Genomic DNA, 16352 nt, shown 5'->3' on the forward strand with positions numbered 1-16352 from the left:
GCAGGTCTCAAATACAACGCCCACAACTCAAACTCAACTGTAGGTCTCAAATACAATGTCCACAACTCAAACTCAACTGTAGGTCTCAAATACAAAGTCCACAACTCAAACTCAACTGTAGGTCTCAAATCCAACGCCCACAACTCAAACTCAACTGCAGGTCTCAAATACAATGTCCACAACTCAAACTCAACTGTAGGTCTCAAATACAAAGTCCACAACTCAAACTCAACTGTAGGTCTCAAATCCAACACCCACAACTCAAACTCAACTGCAGGTCTCAAATACAACGTCCACAACTCAAACTCAACTGTAGGTCTCAAATCCAACGCCCACAAATCAAACTCAACTGCAGGTCTCAAATACAACGTCCACAACTCAAACTCAACTGCAGGTCTCAAATACAACGTCCACAACTCAAACTCAACTGTAGGTCTCAAATCCAACGCCCACAACTCAAACTCAACTGCAGGTCTCAAATACAACGTCCACAACTCAAACTCAACTGTAGGTCTCAAATCCAACGCCCACAACTCAAACACAACTGCAGGTCTAAAATACAACGTCCACAACTCAAACTCAACTGTAGGTCTCAAATCCAACGCCCACAACTCAAACTCAACTGCAGGTCTCAAATACAACGTCCACAACTCAAACTCAACTGTAGGTCTCAAATACAATGTCCACAACTCAAACTCAACTGTAGGTCTCAAATACAACGCCCACAACTCAAACTCAACTGCAGGTCTCACATACAACTTCCACAACTCAAACTCAACTGCAGGTCTAATATACAACTTCCACAACTCAAACTCAACTGTAGGTCTCATATACAACGTCCACAACTCAAACTCAACTGTAGGTCTCATATACAACGTCCACAACTCAAACTCAACTGTAGGTCTCAAATATAACGTCCACAACTCAAACATGGCTGTGCAACTCTTACAATTCGCAAGTCAAACTCATGGATTGCAACTCAAACACAGATTTGTGTTTTTAAATAATAAATAAATAAACTAATTCAGATCGCATGCCCTCAATGCAGTTGAGTCTTCTGGACCATGCCTGACAGACAAAAACATTGTGGTGAGGAAGGATGCACCTTTACTCTGGCACTGGCAGGAGTGATGGTTGACTCTACAGTTCATAGCACAGGTTGTAATCCCTTACACACTCACTTCCATTCCTTGATTGCTTTTATCCTTGTGTGTGTGAATAGACCTCAGTCACAGGACAGTGTGTGTGTGTGAGAGTGTGTTTTGGCAGACAGATCAAATAGTGGGGTTTTTTTGGGTAGAGGCATGAAAGGGAGAGGGCTGCGAGTGTGTTTGATGTGTGGGGAGAGCAGCGTGCTGAACGGCTGCCAGAACTCTATCAACAGCGCAGCACATTGCCAATCGTCTGGGAGGAGGCCTGGAAGGAGCGCTGTTGTGTGCTAATGTGTCTGTTTGTGTGTGACCTGATTAACAGTAGAACTCCAAAAGGCCCAAGCACAATCGGCCTCTCTCTCTGCCTCTCTCTCTCTCTCTCTCTCTCTGTCTTTCTCTCTCTCTGCCTCTCTCTCTCTCTGTCTTTCTCTCTCTCTCTCTCTCTCTCTGCCTCTGTCTCTGCCTCTCTCTCTCTCGGACTGGAACCTCTCCATGTCTGAGTGTGTTTGTGCATGCGGGTGTATGCACAGGTTTCCTTTTCTGGCAGGAAGGTTTCAGTTTATTACGTGTCTGAGAGAAAAAAAATAATGGGAGGGGGAAGAGGAAAGACGACAAGAGAGAAGGATTAGAGGGAGAGAGAGAGAGTATAGTATGGCCTTGGGCTAGACAGTATACAGTATAAAGTGCCTAAGGTCCAGCATACTATCACAGTCTCTCTCTCTCTCTCTCTCACTCGTTGAGCCCCTAACTAATCTCTGGTCAATGCTGGGCCTATGTGAACCCTAGTGACATTCTCAAAGTATGAAATTGACATTCATGTATCTGTAACAATCCCATTTTCCCGGCAAGTTATTATATAATAGCAATTATATGCTAATAATACTAACTCTATGTTTAATATAAAATAATACAAATATATAACATGTAATAACTCTATTATAATAAATAATGTAAAAGTTAATTGGGCGGCACGGTGGTGCAGCAGGTAGTGTTGCAGTCACACAGCTCCAGGGACCTGGAGGTTGTGGGTTCGAGTCCCTGTGAGGAGTTTGGTGTGTTCTCCCTGTGTCAGCATGGGTTTCCTCCGGGTGCTCCGGTTTCCTCCCACAGTCGAAAAAACACATGCTGGTAGGTGGTGTGTGTGGTGGAGAGTGTCTGTGTTGCCCTGTAAAGGACTGGCGCCCCCTCCAGGATGAATTCCCGCCTTGCGCCCAATGATCCCAGGTAGGCTCTGGACCCACCGCGACCCTGAACTGGATAAGGGTTACAGATAATGGATGGATGGATGGAACTCAGTTAACGCTCAGTTAATAAAAGGCCCAAATCCAATATTGGTTGGCTGGGGTCTTCATGCCCTCACATGACACAGCATTTATATTCTGGAAAATCTGGAGGTTTTTTTGTAGGTCAGGCTGATCAAAATAATCCCCCCCCCCAACACCCAGTTAAGTTTTAAATCATTAGGAGTAGCTAATAAAGAAGTCATAAAGCAGTTCCTATTAACAATAAAAGCATATTTGACAATATCCATTACCCTCTGTCTGCCGTTACTGCCAATCCAGAGGAACGAATTCAACAGCTGAAAATAATACAGTAGCTCCAGTTAGGTTTAGGGTTAGCATTTCTGGTGCAGCTAACAGCATGTAATTCCAGTGGCATGTACATATAGATTTAAGGGGAGGAGTCTCCGGTCAGTGTAGCTAACCCGGTGAGTGAGAGAGATTCAGTAAGACTGTAGAAGCACTGATCTCAGTCCTGTTCTGAAGCTTTATGCCATCACACTGCTGTTAACAGCTCCAGTGAGCATGTGCTCTGCAGGATGAACTGCATTTCCATCAGAATAGGCCACTGGCGAGTGCGTGTTTGTGCAACAGTGATTCAGAGCTTTCAGGAGAGAAGAGGGTCTGCCCACTAACAGAGAATCAATGAGTAATTCACACACAGATGCGCGCACACACAAACCCAGAGAGGTGCTGATACCTCCATGTCTGCCTTAAAATAATGATAGAAAGAAAGAAAGAAAGAAAGAAAGAGAGGGAGGGATGTGTGTAGAGCATGCTATTGTGTATTTACTTTTAACAATTTAAACTATTGATAATGCTATTACTGTTAGTTATTCCTACAGCTGTCGTTACCATCATTGCGTTTACTATCACTGTTATAATATTTTAGCAATAAAAGGGGGTGAGGGAGAGTGTGTGTATTCCTTAGGGAAAAGTGTCTCAGATCTTCCAGACACGAGCGGCTGGCTGAGGGAGGTAAGCACAGACGGGATCATTAAGCCCCAATTTTCTAATCTGTCCCTTTAACCCATTATTACACAATTTCCAAAGCCTTCTCTCTTTCTTTTCCACTCCCTCTATCTCTCAACCAGACACACACACACACACACACACACACACACAGACACTTAGACACACCACAGTCTGCTCTATCAATCATCATTGGAGGCAAACCGCTGGCCCCCTTGCAGCCGAATAGCTGCAGCACTGTAGCCAATTAGCAAAGCTTTCTGACCAATCCAGTGCAGCTCCACACCACATACTAATACAGAGTGATTGATGAGGCTGCTCTCTTGGGAGATAAACTCATCCACTACACACACACACACACACACACAGAAGGGCAGCTTCACAACAATTCTCACACTTCATGGACAAACCAAAAATGAACCATATATATCTATAAATGTATGTAAAGTGTATAGAGGGAATGTTAATTATTCAATAAATGTTGTAACGTTGCAATGTTAATTTTGTGTGTGTGTGTGTGTGTGTGTGGGTGGGACATCGCACTGAAAGTCTGCTTCCTCGTTAGTGTATCGGCTCTGTTCTGGAGCCCAAGCCTACACACACCTCACAGCCTCTCCACAAATGCTTAACACACAGAGTCAAGCACACTTATTAGCAATTACCTTTTTTCCCCCTGTGTATGTGTGTGGTTTTTTTTTTCCCTGTGCTTCAGCATTTCTATTCATCTACTGCTCCAGACAATGTAGCGTCTGCAGAAAGGAATGTAACTAATTAAATGCGCAAGTCATGCATTAATGAAAAGGTAAACAGCTATGGAGCTGGGCTAAATCACAGAGCTTTTTAAGAACAGGAATAAGGCTTATTGATTAGATCTTCGCTGCGGATTCTGTCACCTTGATGAAGAAAACACTTTTGCACTTTTAAATTGGAGTTTTCTTTTTAAAGATTATTAATTGCAGGGAGCTGGCTTTAATAAAACAAGCGTGAAACAGATCGAAATGGTGCGGAATTTATGAGCGTGTGTTTGTATGGAAACATGTATTTAATATTATCAGGACATCAGGACTCTCTCTCTCTCTCTCTCTCTCTCTCTCTCACACACACACACACACACACACACACACACTCATGTTATGGATTACCTATGGATTGGGAGACGTAGAGAATGCAACTAATTTCTAAGACTGAGTCGGTTTCACATGATGTCACTGTGAAAAGTAGCCACCATTTTGAGTTTTCATTTTGTGGTTGAAATAAAAGAAATATAAGTGAGGAACAATGACCCCTTCATCTGTGTCACGTTTGTAAAAGAAGCCCTGTTTTGCCAAACTGTATCACAGCTATAGAATCACATGACTAAAACACAAGGATATTTACATATTAGAAATAAACTCATCAATTGGAAAATGTATGATTCCACATCCTTTTAAAACAATGGTTTTAGGTGTTAAACAGAACAGAAACCCTGTTGTAATAGACTTATAAAATAGCTACAGAGAAGTTGCTTGAGAAAGAGTAATATATATATTCCAATATTTTCCATGTAATGAACCATGTGAGTGAGTGATTGAGTGAGTGAGTGTGAGTGATTGAGTGTGTGAGTGAGTGAGTGAGTGTGTGTGTGTGAGAGTGTATGAGTGTGTGTGTGTGTGTGAGAGAGTGAGTGAGTGAGCGAGTGAATGTGTGTGTGTGTGTGTGAGTGAGTGTGTGTGTGAGAGTGTGTGTGTGTGTGTGTGTTTGTGTGTGTGTGTGTGTGTGTAAGAGAGTGTGTGTGTGTGTGTGTGTGAGTGTGTGTGTGTGTGTGAGAGAGAGAGAGAGAGAGAGAGAGAGAGAGAGAGAGAGAGCTAAAGTTTTTTTTTTTTTCTGGTCACAATCCTTATTCTCCTCCACCCTCACAATCCTTCACAGCGCAGGTGAGAGAACAGGACAAATGGAATAAAGAGAAGGTGACGTCTTTTATTCAGTTTCGTAAGGATTCACATTCGCTTCTTTTTACTCCTTTGGCTAGTTTTTGTCTGCAGTGATCTGCTTCAAAAGGGAAATGAAACATTTGACAAAGAAGAAGCATTTTTACTTCTTTTACTGTTTGCACAGTGCTACGACTGCAGACGAAGATATTCACTGTCTGCCATTGAGTGTCTTTAAAGGAATCAATTCCATGTGTTTCTGTGTGTGTGTGTGTGTGTGTGTGTGTGTGTGTGAGAGAGAGTGAGTGCGCGTGCAGAAGGGAAGCGAAGTTCTTTCCAGCCTCTCAGAAATCTGCCTCGCGACTCTCAGCAGTCTGTTTCAGGGTGAGTCCTGGTTGACAGTGCTACCATTAAAGAACATTTTAAATCCAACATGTTTTACCTGCTCTGTATCTGACACATCTGATTGGTACGGACAGTTCTGAAATATAATCATTGCTGATGCCTTTCCTTGTAATTGAAATAGAACAGAAATCAGGTTGGCTCACAAAGATCTTATAACAGAAGCCAAATAAAAGCAGCTCTGGAAGCTTTTGCATCAAAGGGCCTTGAGTCAAAGGGCTTTCTGTTCTTTGTAGAAAAGAATCTGTTGAAATCCGTGTTTGATGATAATCCGTATGATGTGTCTGCACACAGGAAAACTGTCAGTATTCATTGTATATCTAGAATATATAGAAAAGAAGTGAAATAACTCAGGAGTCCACCTGTAGACAAACTGTCACACACCACAGTGACAAAATAAAAGGGACAATTCTGTCTCTGTTAAATGACAGATGCTGCTTAGTGGATGAATGATATTCATTCATTCATTCATTATCTGTAAGCACTTATTCAATTCAGGGTCGCGGTGGGTCCAGAGCCTACCTGGAATCATTGGGCGCAAGGCGGGAATACACCCTGGAGGGGGCACCAGTCCTTCACAGGGCAACACACACACACACACACATTCATTCACACACTCACACCTACGGACACTTTTGAGTCGCCAATCCACCTACCAACGTGTGTTTTTGAACTGTGGGAGGAAACCGGAGCACCCGGCGGAAACCCACGCAGACAGAGGGAGAACCACACCACACTCTCCACAGACAGTCACCGGAGGAAACCCACGCAGACACAGGGAGAACACACCACACTCCTCACAGACAGTCACCCGGAGGAAACCCACACAGACACAGGGAGAACACACCACACTCTTCATAGACATTCACCTGGAGGAAACCCACGCAGACACAGGGAGAACACACCACACTCTCCACAGACAGTCATCCGGAGGAAACCCACGCAGACACAGGGAGAACACACCACACTCCTCACAGACAGTCACCCGGAGGAAACCCATGCAGACACAGTGAGAACACACCACACTCTTCACAGACATTCACCCGGAGGAAACCCACGCAGACACAGGGAGAACACACCACACTCCTCACAGACAGTCACCCGGAGGAAACCCACGCAGACACAGGGAGAACACACCTACTCCTCACAGACAGTCACCCGGAGCGGGAAACGAACCCAAAACCTCCAGGCCCATGGAGCTGTGTGACTGCGACACTGGATGAATCATAGACTTTTATAATTATTTTATTGTATGTGCTGGAAAGCTCGTGAGCAGAAAGAGCCCGGCGGTGCAGCTGCACGTCCAAAGTTCAGACCACGAGACTAGAAACTGTGAGCAAGACAGACACAAATATAGGCAGGAAGGTTAAATTTACAGGGGGTAAGATAAATATGCACCAGTGAAGGCAAATATTCAATGCGCTGGGAGATGTGAATCATGCATCGCTACAGGATGTGAATTCAGAGGAACTTTTAATCATGCAAGGGACTAGGTACGAAGCAGAAAGTCGATAGGAGACAGAAGGAGAGAGAAAAGAGCCTCACCAGGTATGACACATGGAATAAAAAAAAAAGCTTTCCGCCGTTGTAAAATTCAACTGGGAGTGAGCGAGAGTGAGAGAAAGGGCTTTGCTGGATGTTGTTTTCACTCATGTTCTACACCCTTTGCTTGTTCCCCTGCGCTGCTGGCAAAGGTCAGTCCACTCCGGAGAGAAGGGGCTGATTCCACAGGCACGGACAGAGCCACGCTAGTTTTTCAGTACTTTTGCTTTTTGAAAGGGCTTGAGTCAATTAAGGTGCGGCGCAAGGACCCAAAGCTGAGCGGCTCAAAATATCCACTCTCCCTTCGAGCAGGCCTGGCCGGCCCAGGTTGAACAGATGGAGGGAATATGATTAGATGCATTTATCAAAGACTCTCCCTTTTTTAATGAGCAACCAGAGATGGAGACTAGGCCAGAAACACAGGATGCCTTTAGTGTGCTCCGTGGCGTAGAAACACAGTCACACACACACACACACACACACACACACACAATGCACAAAAGCAAGCTTAACCCTGCAGAACTCTGCAGAATTATTTTTCCGATATTTGTCTTCAGAATTTGTCACTCGGCTTCTACATTAAAAACAACTGTTCATTCATTCATTCATTCATTATCTGTAACCCTTATCCAGTTCAGCCTACCTGGAATCATTGGGCACAAGGCAGGAATACACCCTGGAGGGTGTGCCAGTCCTTTACAGGGCAACACAGACACACACACAAATTCACTCACACACTCACACCTACAGACACTTTGGAGTCAACAATCAACCTACCAACGTGTGTTTTTGGACTGTGGCCGGAGGAAACCCACACAGACACAGAGAGAACACACCACACTCCTCACAGACAGTCACTCGGAGAAAACCCACGCAGACACAGAGAGAACACACCACACTCCTCACAGACAGTCACCCGGAGCGGGAATCGAGCCCACAACCTCCAGGCCCCTGGAGCTGTGTGACTGCGACACTACCTGCTGCGCCACCGTGCCACCCTTAAAAACAACTGTATGAAACTAATATTCATGTAGTTATGAGTGTTCGACTCATTCATAAACATACAGATACAGGATGTAGGTTCATATATTGCTCACGTTGAGTGACTTGTCACTTGAGGCTCACAAGTTGTAAAATTTCAACTTGAGAAAACAGATTCAATTAGAACTGACAAGCTTTGATGAATAAAACTCTCCTGCAGCTCACAGCAGTATCAAGTTCAATACAGCTTCAAATAACAAGGCTTTATAGAGCGGGGGGAGGGGGGGATCATCTTTGAATGTTGAATGGACTGTATGTAGTGGATAAAGATTCCTGTAGTGTTATTTATGGCTAACATAAATGCCATATAAACTTAAGACTAATCAGCCATTTGCCTCTCTCCACCATTACAGCGTGCAGTGCTTCAGTTCTGTCCATCAGACTGAAGGCTTTACTGTAAATGAAAGACTCGTTGTTTGAAGCTATGTTGAACCTGACAGGTTTTAAGTAGGGGTTTACTTTTGTACAGCACAGTGCCTGCAGCTAATAACAAGAGTAGAATAAAATACTCCACTGAAGAGCTGAAATTCAACTCGTATTTGTGCGCCAGAGACTCAAGACTTGCATGAATCAACTTACGCATATCTGTCATATACAGACTCTTAAGAGGATAAAACTACTCATAAAAACATAAGCCCAAACACAAGCAGAGCAACGGAAAAATAAATAAATAAAAAGGCGCAATCTGGCATGGCTGCACATGCACAAGCGCACGCATGCAGGAGGCCAAAGAGAGGGCACTTTCTCATCTGTCCACTCTATGTGAGGTGCATTTCCATGGCTGTGTGAAGGCCACATGGCGGTGTAGCTCCAGGCCTGCTGAAACTGGCTGTTTAGCACCTTTGAACGCTCCTCCACTTGCCCACAGGACCCTGCCAGTCTTTGAGCTCCGCTGATCCACAGGGCAGGCCTGTCATGTGCAGTCCGGCGCAAAGCACCACCTAACTGCTCTTTCATTACAAAGACAACCCGTTTGGAGCTTCTGGTCAGCAGTGGCCCAGTGAAGTAGCCCTACAAAGGACTTCCAAATCCCTCTCTTCTTCACCATCTCTCTCTTCTTGTGTCTCCGCTACTGCACATCCAAAGGCTCTTCTGCAGAACCTTATTCGAAAATCCCCCTGAGTCAGTCTCTCTCTCTCTCTCTCTCTCTCTCTCTCTCTCTCTCTTTCTTCTATTTGTATGACTCTCTCAAGTGCAATGTTTCCAAAACAAAACTAAAGTAAAACATACTCAGTGGAAATAATAGCAAACTTAATCACAGTAATAATGATAATAACAATGGGGAGAATAACAACAGCAGCCTATTTGTGTTTAATTATGCCTCTACTTGACTTGCCATGACTTTTCTGTCTCATTTCCACGTTTCTAGAGTTTGTATCCACTCGGTTTTCTTTCTAGGACATAAGCATCCGATACCAAAGAAGCTGCTGGTGTTTGGAGAGCAATGGATTGGAAACCCAGAGCCTCAAACTCAACATCATTAAATGGATTAGATATGACTAGGATCGTAAGAAACATAAAATAAAACTAACTTTAACAATAAAGCCAACTCAGGTTCGGCATCCCAGGTTAAATTTCATGTTTCTACAACTCTTTTATTTATTCATTCATTCATTATCTGTAACCCTTATCCAATTCAGGGTCGCGGTGGGTCCAGAGCATACCTGGAATCATTGGGCACAAGGCGGGAATACACCCTGGAGGGGGCGCCAGTCCTTCACAGGGCAACACACACACACACACACTCACACCTTTGAGTCGCCAAGCCACCTGCAACGTGTGTTTTTGGACTGTGGGAGGAAACCAGAGCACCCGGAGGTAACCCACACAGACACAGGGAGAACACACCACACTCCTCACAGACAGTCACCCGGAGCGGGAATCGAACCCACAACCTCCAGGAGCCTGGAGCTGTTTGACTGCGACACTACCTGCTGCGCCACCGTGCCGCCCTCTTTTATTTATTTATTTAATTTTATTTTCTTTTTCATAGGTGCAGGAGGAGTGCATGCACCTCCAACAGTGCAACCGGGAAAAGTTAATGTAGTTCTAAGGTCAATAAATAAATAAATATATAAATATAAAACATAAGGCAATGAGACAAATGCCTCATAGTCTTAATTGCTTTTAAGACAAATGGCCACCTTGCCACACCAGCAAATGTGCGGCAGATGAATGGCCTAAATGCATAAAGCTCCACAAATTTTGTTCTCCAGCTTTGTAGGGGAGACCATCTTCATTGGTTCTCCTAATTTAAACGATGCCAGAGAAGAAAAAGAAAAAAATGTATTAGCCAAGGCTGTGAAACAACACTGATGAAATACCCCTCCAAAAACACAGTGGAGTTAATAACGCAGCCGGCTGGGGAATACGGTGGCAGCCCGTTTGTTTACTAAGCCTCATCAGTTTGAGCTTCTTCTCACCAAAACTTTGGCCATCTTGTTGTTCACGTCAAACAAAGAGTGACGTGTTCAACGCTCTCGTGGGCTGCAGTCCTGCAACATGTTTTAATTTTATTAATGTTTACACACCAAAAACTGAGTGCCAGCAGCACTCTGTCCTCCACACTGAGAGCATTGTACAGTGAGATGGAAAACAGAAAATGGCATTCATTAAGGAGAGGTTTTGAGCAGGTCTCATAGTCATTTTGATTTGGTCACTAGGTATAAAATTATGCAACCGCATACTGAACTTGAATTAACGTGGGTCAGACAGTTACAGCTAGGCTGGAGAGTCACTGTGATCTCCAAAAGACCAGCAACACAGACGTGACCACTTCTATCAGCATTCAGGGCGCACTGCACCCAGTCCTCAATGTTCTTACTTGAGCAGGTATGATCTTTTTGTTCTGCTTTTGAATCACTTGAGCAAACCTTCTCGTTGTCTATGTTTGCAATCTGCTCACTCGCTACAAGCACAGATCTGCCCAAGGCTGGCACTCGAGTCCGAAAAACAGATTTAAATCCTAGGTTCTGTGGGCAGCTTTAAGATATACATGTCTTTTTTTTCCAGCTATAAATACTGGTGCACAGCAAATTCCCATATACATCCTTTGATGGGAAAATGTACACATTTGAGAAGATATTTGTTTAAAGACCAAAGAAAACTAAAAACAAAATTTAAAGAAATGCAAAAACTGGGATTATGGTAAATATTCCAGAATAGAGTAGAAATTTGGATTAAAGCATAGAGAGAATCCCTGTCCATGTTCATGAGGGCTTCTTTCTGCATGCCGTGATGTAACATATGCATATTACACACCTACACTAACTGTATATTAATAAATAATCCACATTTTGGTTCCAGTTATAATCTAATCATAAAAATTCACAGTAAACGTAGTTACATTAAGGTTAAGCCACTGCACCACAGTCAAAAAAAACCCTATTATCTAAACGGCTTTTACCCTTTACCCCATTAGCCCTACCATTTATCCCTACCCCGTTTTGCCTAGGGTAGGGTATGTCAAAAGAAGAGTAGGGCCTATGGATATAACTTGGAACTGAGCTTTTTCAGAAGCACATTTCAGATGAAGGGCTAAGAATGCCTTGTGAATCACCAACTACTGTGTACTACAAAAGCGGATAGCAGATGAAGGGTCTCTTATGCTTGGTGAGGATGTAATATTTCTATGAGCATGTGCTCTGGTAGTGAAGACTGAAACAGCTGGATAGGGAAACATGGTAACTTGAGTCTGACAGAACAGCGCCTGGTGCATAATCCTCCACAGTGTCTGTTCTCTTTGACATTCACACAGGCCACTGCCACAAGATATACTGACCATACTGTGCTGAACACTGTTATTTCACACCCCAAAGACTGTGTGTGTGTGTGTGTATTAGGCAGAGTGTGCTTGTGAGTATGGCCAAGGTGGAAGGGTTAGAACTGACCATACACCTTTAATGGTGATGTGAATGAGTCATTGATCGGTGGAAAGGTGAGCAGGCTAATCCATTGATTAAGTATACTGGAGTCTACCATTGATTGTGGGCTTGGTGCGGAGGCTAACCCATTAATTTGGGACAGGGGTCAGTGGAGCAACGAATTGATTCAACTGAGTATAGACTGAAGAATGGAGGGGTTTGACTGGTAAAGTTCATAATGCCATCACTGTGACCCAATAGAATGGGCAGGACTGTATTTACTGGGTAAGAATCAAACATAATGGAAGTCCACTGGGCTAAGGGCACACCACTGAACACAAGCGCACTACATTCTATCAAACCACAAGCAAAATATGCTTAAAACTGTGTAGAAAAGCCTTGAATGTAGCATAATAACTTGCCTGAGGATAGAATTTGCTTAGAAGAAAACATTAAAAAGTTGAAGGACGCAGCCAGCCCTCTTCATATGCAGGCCTGGATATCAGGCATAGACTAGTAATAACACAATACTCAACCGATCTGGCAGCCTGGAGCAGATAACATAAAGAGAACCCAACACGCTTATAACAAACTGCAGCCTTTCTGCCAAGAAAGAGCTCAGCAGAGTCAGCATTTGAGTTGGGCCACTGCATAGGTGAGCCGCCAATTCCATTTGTTAAAGACAGGGTTGAATTCAGTGACCTATTGATTCCTCAAAGACAGAAAGGAGCCAAAGGCAAAAAAAAAAAAAAAAGTGCCTTCTGGATTTCCAAGACCGAGTGGCTTGAGTGTGCAGTTGACCCAGGATTGTGATTGATTGAATTGTGGTTGCTTTAAAGGGCTCCGAGACTACCAACGTTGGCCAGGAGAAAGTCCCTGGCCTGCAATGTAGCCACAACAGTAAAGGAGACTGAGTGCCATAGGGAGAGAGATGCAAGGGCTTTCCTTCTGGGCATAATACGGATGAAACCTTCATCAGAGGGTGCTTTCTGTAATGCTGCAGGCTACACTTCCTTTTCATGCAGGTAGGGAGGGAGCAGACCACAGAGAGCAAAGTTCTAAACATCAGAGGGTTGCTTTTTAGGCCCAGAGGGAGTTTGGTTAATACGTGGCAAGATTCCTGATGCCCAACATTGTGGATATTTCCCCAGCACTGCACTGGTGAATGGAGGAGAGAATTAGATGGCAACTGAGGGTAGAAGCACAAGACGGAAGATTGTAACTAAAAGCTTTTGTAGAAAGAACCGAACCATGTCACACTAACACCCATAGAGACAGATGGTCAGGAAAGGAAACCCTCCCGTTGGAGATGGGGAACTACTTTTGAATTAAACACTATACAGGATAACACAGAAATAATCATGAACTATATTATTGTCACTTAATGCCACTGCCATAATGATAATATAACAGCATAATAAATCAATTACCTCCATTTAAAGAGCAACAGACTTTTAGCAAAAAAACAAATAATAATAATAAATAAATAAAAGAATATTCAAACTGGGGCGGCACGGTGGTGCAGCAGGTAGTGTCGCAGTCACACAGCTCCAGAGGCCTGGAGGTTGTGGGTTCGATTCCCGCTCCGGGTGACTGTCTGTGAGGAGTTGGTGTGTTCTCCCTGTGTCTGTGTGGGTTTCCTCCGGGTGACTGTCTGTGAGGAGTTGGTGTGTTCTCCCTGTGTCCGCGAAACCCGAATTTAGATTTTAAGGAACATTGCAAGTGGAAAACAAAATGTATCATAATTTTTTCTTGAATGTGTAGATAACACCATTTCAACTGATAAAGAATCATTGCATGTTGCAGACGTTTACGAATAATATTCATACTCCTGATTCTAATTTACCCTCCATTTTCTAAAACAGTTCCCTATAGAGCCATCCATGTGATGCCAAACAAACGTGGCTCGTAACAGGCATCGCTCTAAAGATTCCTTCGTAACCCAGAGTACTTGTATTACATCTAAACAACAACACAGGAACTGGGAAGAAAAGTGAGGGGGTGGGGGGCACAGAGGCGTGTAATAAACTACTAATTTGCTTGTCAAGTGTTTTGGACGTTTAGCATCCTCAGCAGCAAGGAAGCTCCGGCACTAATATGGATTAATTTATTTATTTTGTGTCACTGGCTGACTTTTTGCAACACAACACATGCCTTTTAGAAAGGTTATTGATTAAGACAAATCCCATTTAAATGGGCATATTGGCATTTGAACGGCAGCTTTTCTGCTGAACCATGTGTTCCTCGTCTGTTGTGTATTCTATCTGATATCCATACATTGATGGTGATCTGTCCGCCGAGTTTGAATGTGCAAATGAAGTGCAACGAATTCTGCCGTTGTTTCAACTGCAAATCTCATCCAGCCCTCGGGGGTTTAGACACTAGATCCAGTTAGAGGGTGAGAATTAAAATGGATCCATGGATTTGCAGCACAGTCTCACTTCTCTCGAAAAATGAAACGACGAGAAACAAGAGCATAGCTCTTGGAAATACAAGAGAGAGGGAGCATCGAAAAAAGTGGCGTATTGACCAGAGGGATAGCTTACGCACTTGTGTTTGATCTGTCAGCGCTGACCTTGACAAAATTCGATTTTATCCTGAGACGAGCGTCAGTTTTAGCAAATTCCATTTTCTGGCAGTTACTGTACCATGTATTGCTTTGCTGCTTATGAATATATAACGACTGAAGCATAGTAAGAGGCACTCCTTTCCCTGTCTTACATCCCCAGCCCCCCAAAGCCCTTTATAAACAACTAACAAAGCGGTAATTGATAAAGCTACTAGCCTTTTTCATACTTCTTCAAAGTCACAAAGATCGCTACATCCAATTAGGTAACGATTAGCTCATTGACTGTGTGTGGCAAGTTTAGATTAACCTGAGTTTATGCCCCGTGTGGCTAGGCCTGTATTGAAAGAAAGGTGTGGGTGGGTGGGGGGGCATGGGGGGTGCAGGTTTCAGAACAGAGCATGCAGTTGAAGTTAATAGAACGAGGTTTCTTTTTTTTTTTTCAGAACGCATGCACTGAGGAGTCACGGCAGCCTGGGGAATGCATACAGCAATGGAACATGCATGCACGGTTACAGACGTAAAGACATGTTCATGCATGCTCATGTGCATGTACACACAGACAGCCGTGCAGTCGCAGGCGGCAGGCTCTCGGTTAGAGGCGCTCAGCAGAGGTTTGATCGATGAGACAGCATGCTGCACGGATCAATCCGGATTAGAATGCTGGCAGGAGGCACAGCGGCTCACACTCACCGCAGTAACGGGATGTGACCAGCAGGGGGCCTAAGGGGCCCAGGCTGGGGAAGCATGAGTTGGGTGTGAGTGACAAGGGAGGGAGGGGCAAAAGGGGTGTGTCAAGGTATTTAGCTGAATACTGACGAGACAGCAGAGCCAGGCAGAAAGCAGTGTGCCGGATTTAAAGAGGATCAGAGCAACACTCATTCCCTCAGCAGTAAGCTGGGTGTAAGGTATAAGTGTCGTATGGTACAGAGTAGTAGTACGAGTTTATCGCCTCAAAGGCCTGCACCAAAGGTCATCAAAAAGATCAGCTGGAGCCACATTCTCCCTTTGGGCTTGACCTCTGTGTACATCGTCCATCAACATCAATATAAAACCGCCGTAAATTCCAAATTCACATTCTCCCACTCTTTTGTGATCTAACGGAAACTGTTGTTTAGTTTTAAAAATGACGTTTAATTCAACGTAAATATTAAGCAGCTTGAAAATGGCAAGCGAGGAGAATGTATTCATCGCTGCATGTGTCGAGAGTTCCATCAAGGAAAAAGCATTTAAAAAGTATCAACATAGATTTGGTCTGGTATCAGGGATAAAGCTGTATCTTAAAATATACAGACAGTTTAAAAACGGTGATTTTGATGACAGCGAACACAGCATATGGACACTTCATTTTATTATTTGTATTAAAATAAAACTGTCATTCTTAATATTACACAACAGATAACATAATACGACAAAAGAGCAGTAAAATGCTTGAACACTGAACTACAATTATATGTTTGCAAAAGTGCTTCAAAAGTCATTATACCACTAATAGATTAATTAAACATTTTGTCACTGTCCAAAGAAATATATTTTTCACCAAATTAGTAACTTTACAGGAGAAGGAAAAGATTTTTCGGCAAGTCACTGTGGAACATTCCTGTTAGTCCATAAACTTGAACCTTTCA

General features: G+C 43.6%; 1 protein-coding gene across 2 annotated transcripts in view; it reads right to left on the reverse strand.

The window, feature by feature from the left end:
- The window catches only part of LOC136673177 (teneurin-2), a 186044-nt gene that overhangs the window by 53118 nt on the left and 116574 nt on the right, over window positions 1–16352 (reverse strand). The gene's annotated exons all lie outside the window — the stretch shown is intronic.

The sequence above is a fragment of the Hoplias malabaricus genome, chromosome 17 (assembly GCF_029633855.1).
Source record: "Hoplias malabaricus isolate fHopMal1 chromosome 17, fHopMal1.hap1, whole genome shotgun sequence".
Taxonomy (NCBI): domain Eukaryota; kingdom Metazoa; phylum Chordata; class Actinopteri; order Characiformes; family Erythrinidae; genus Hoplias; species Hoplias malabaricus.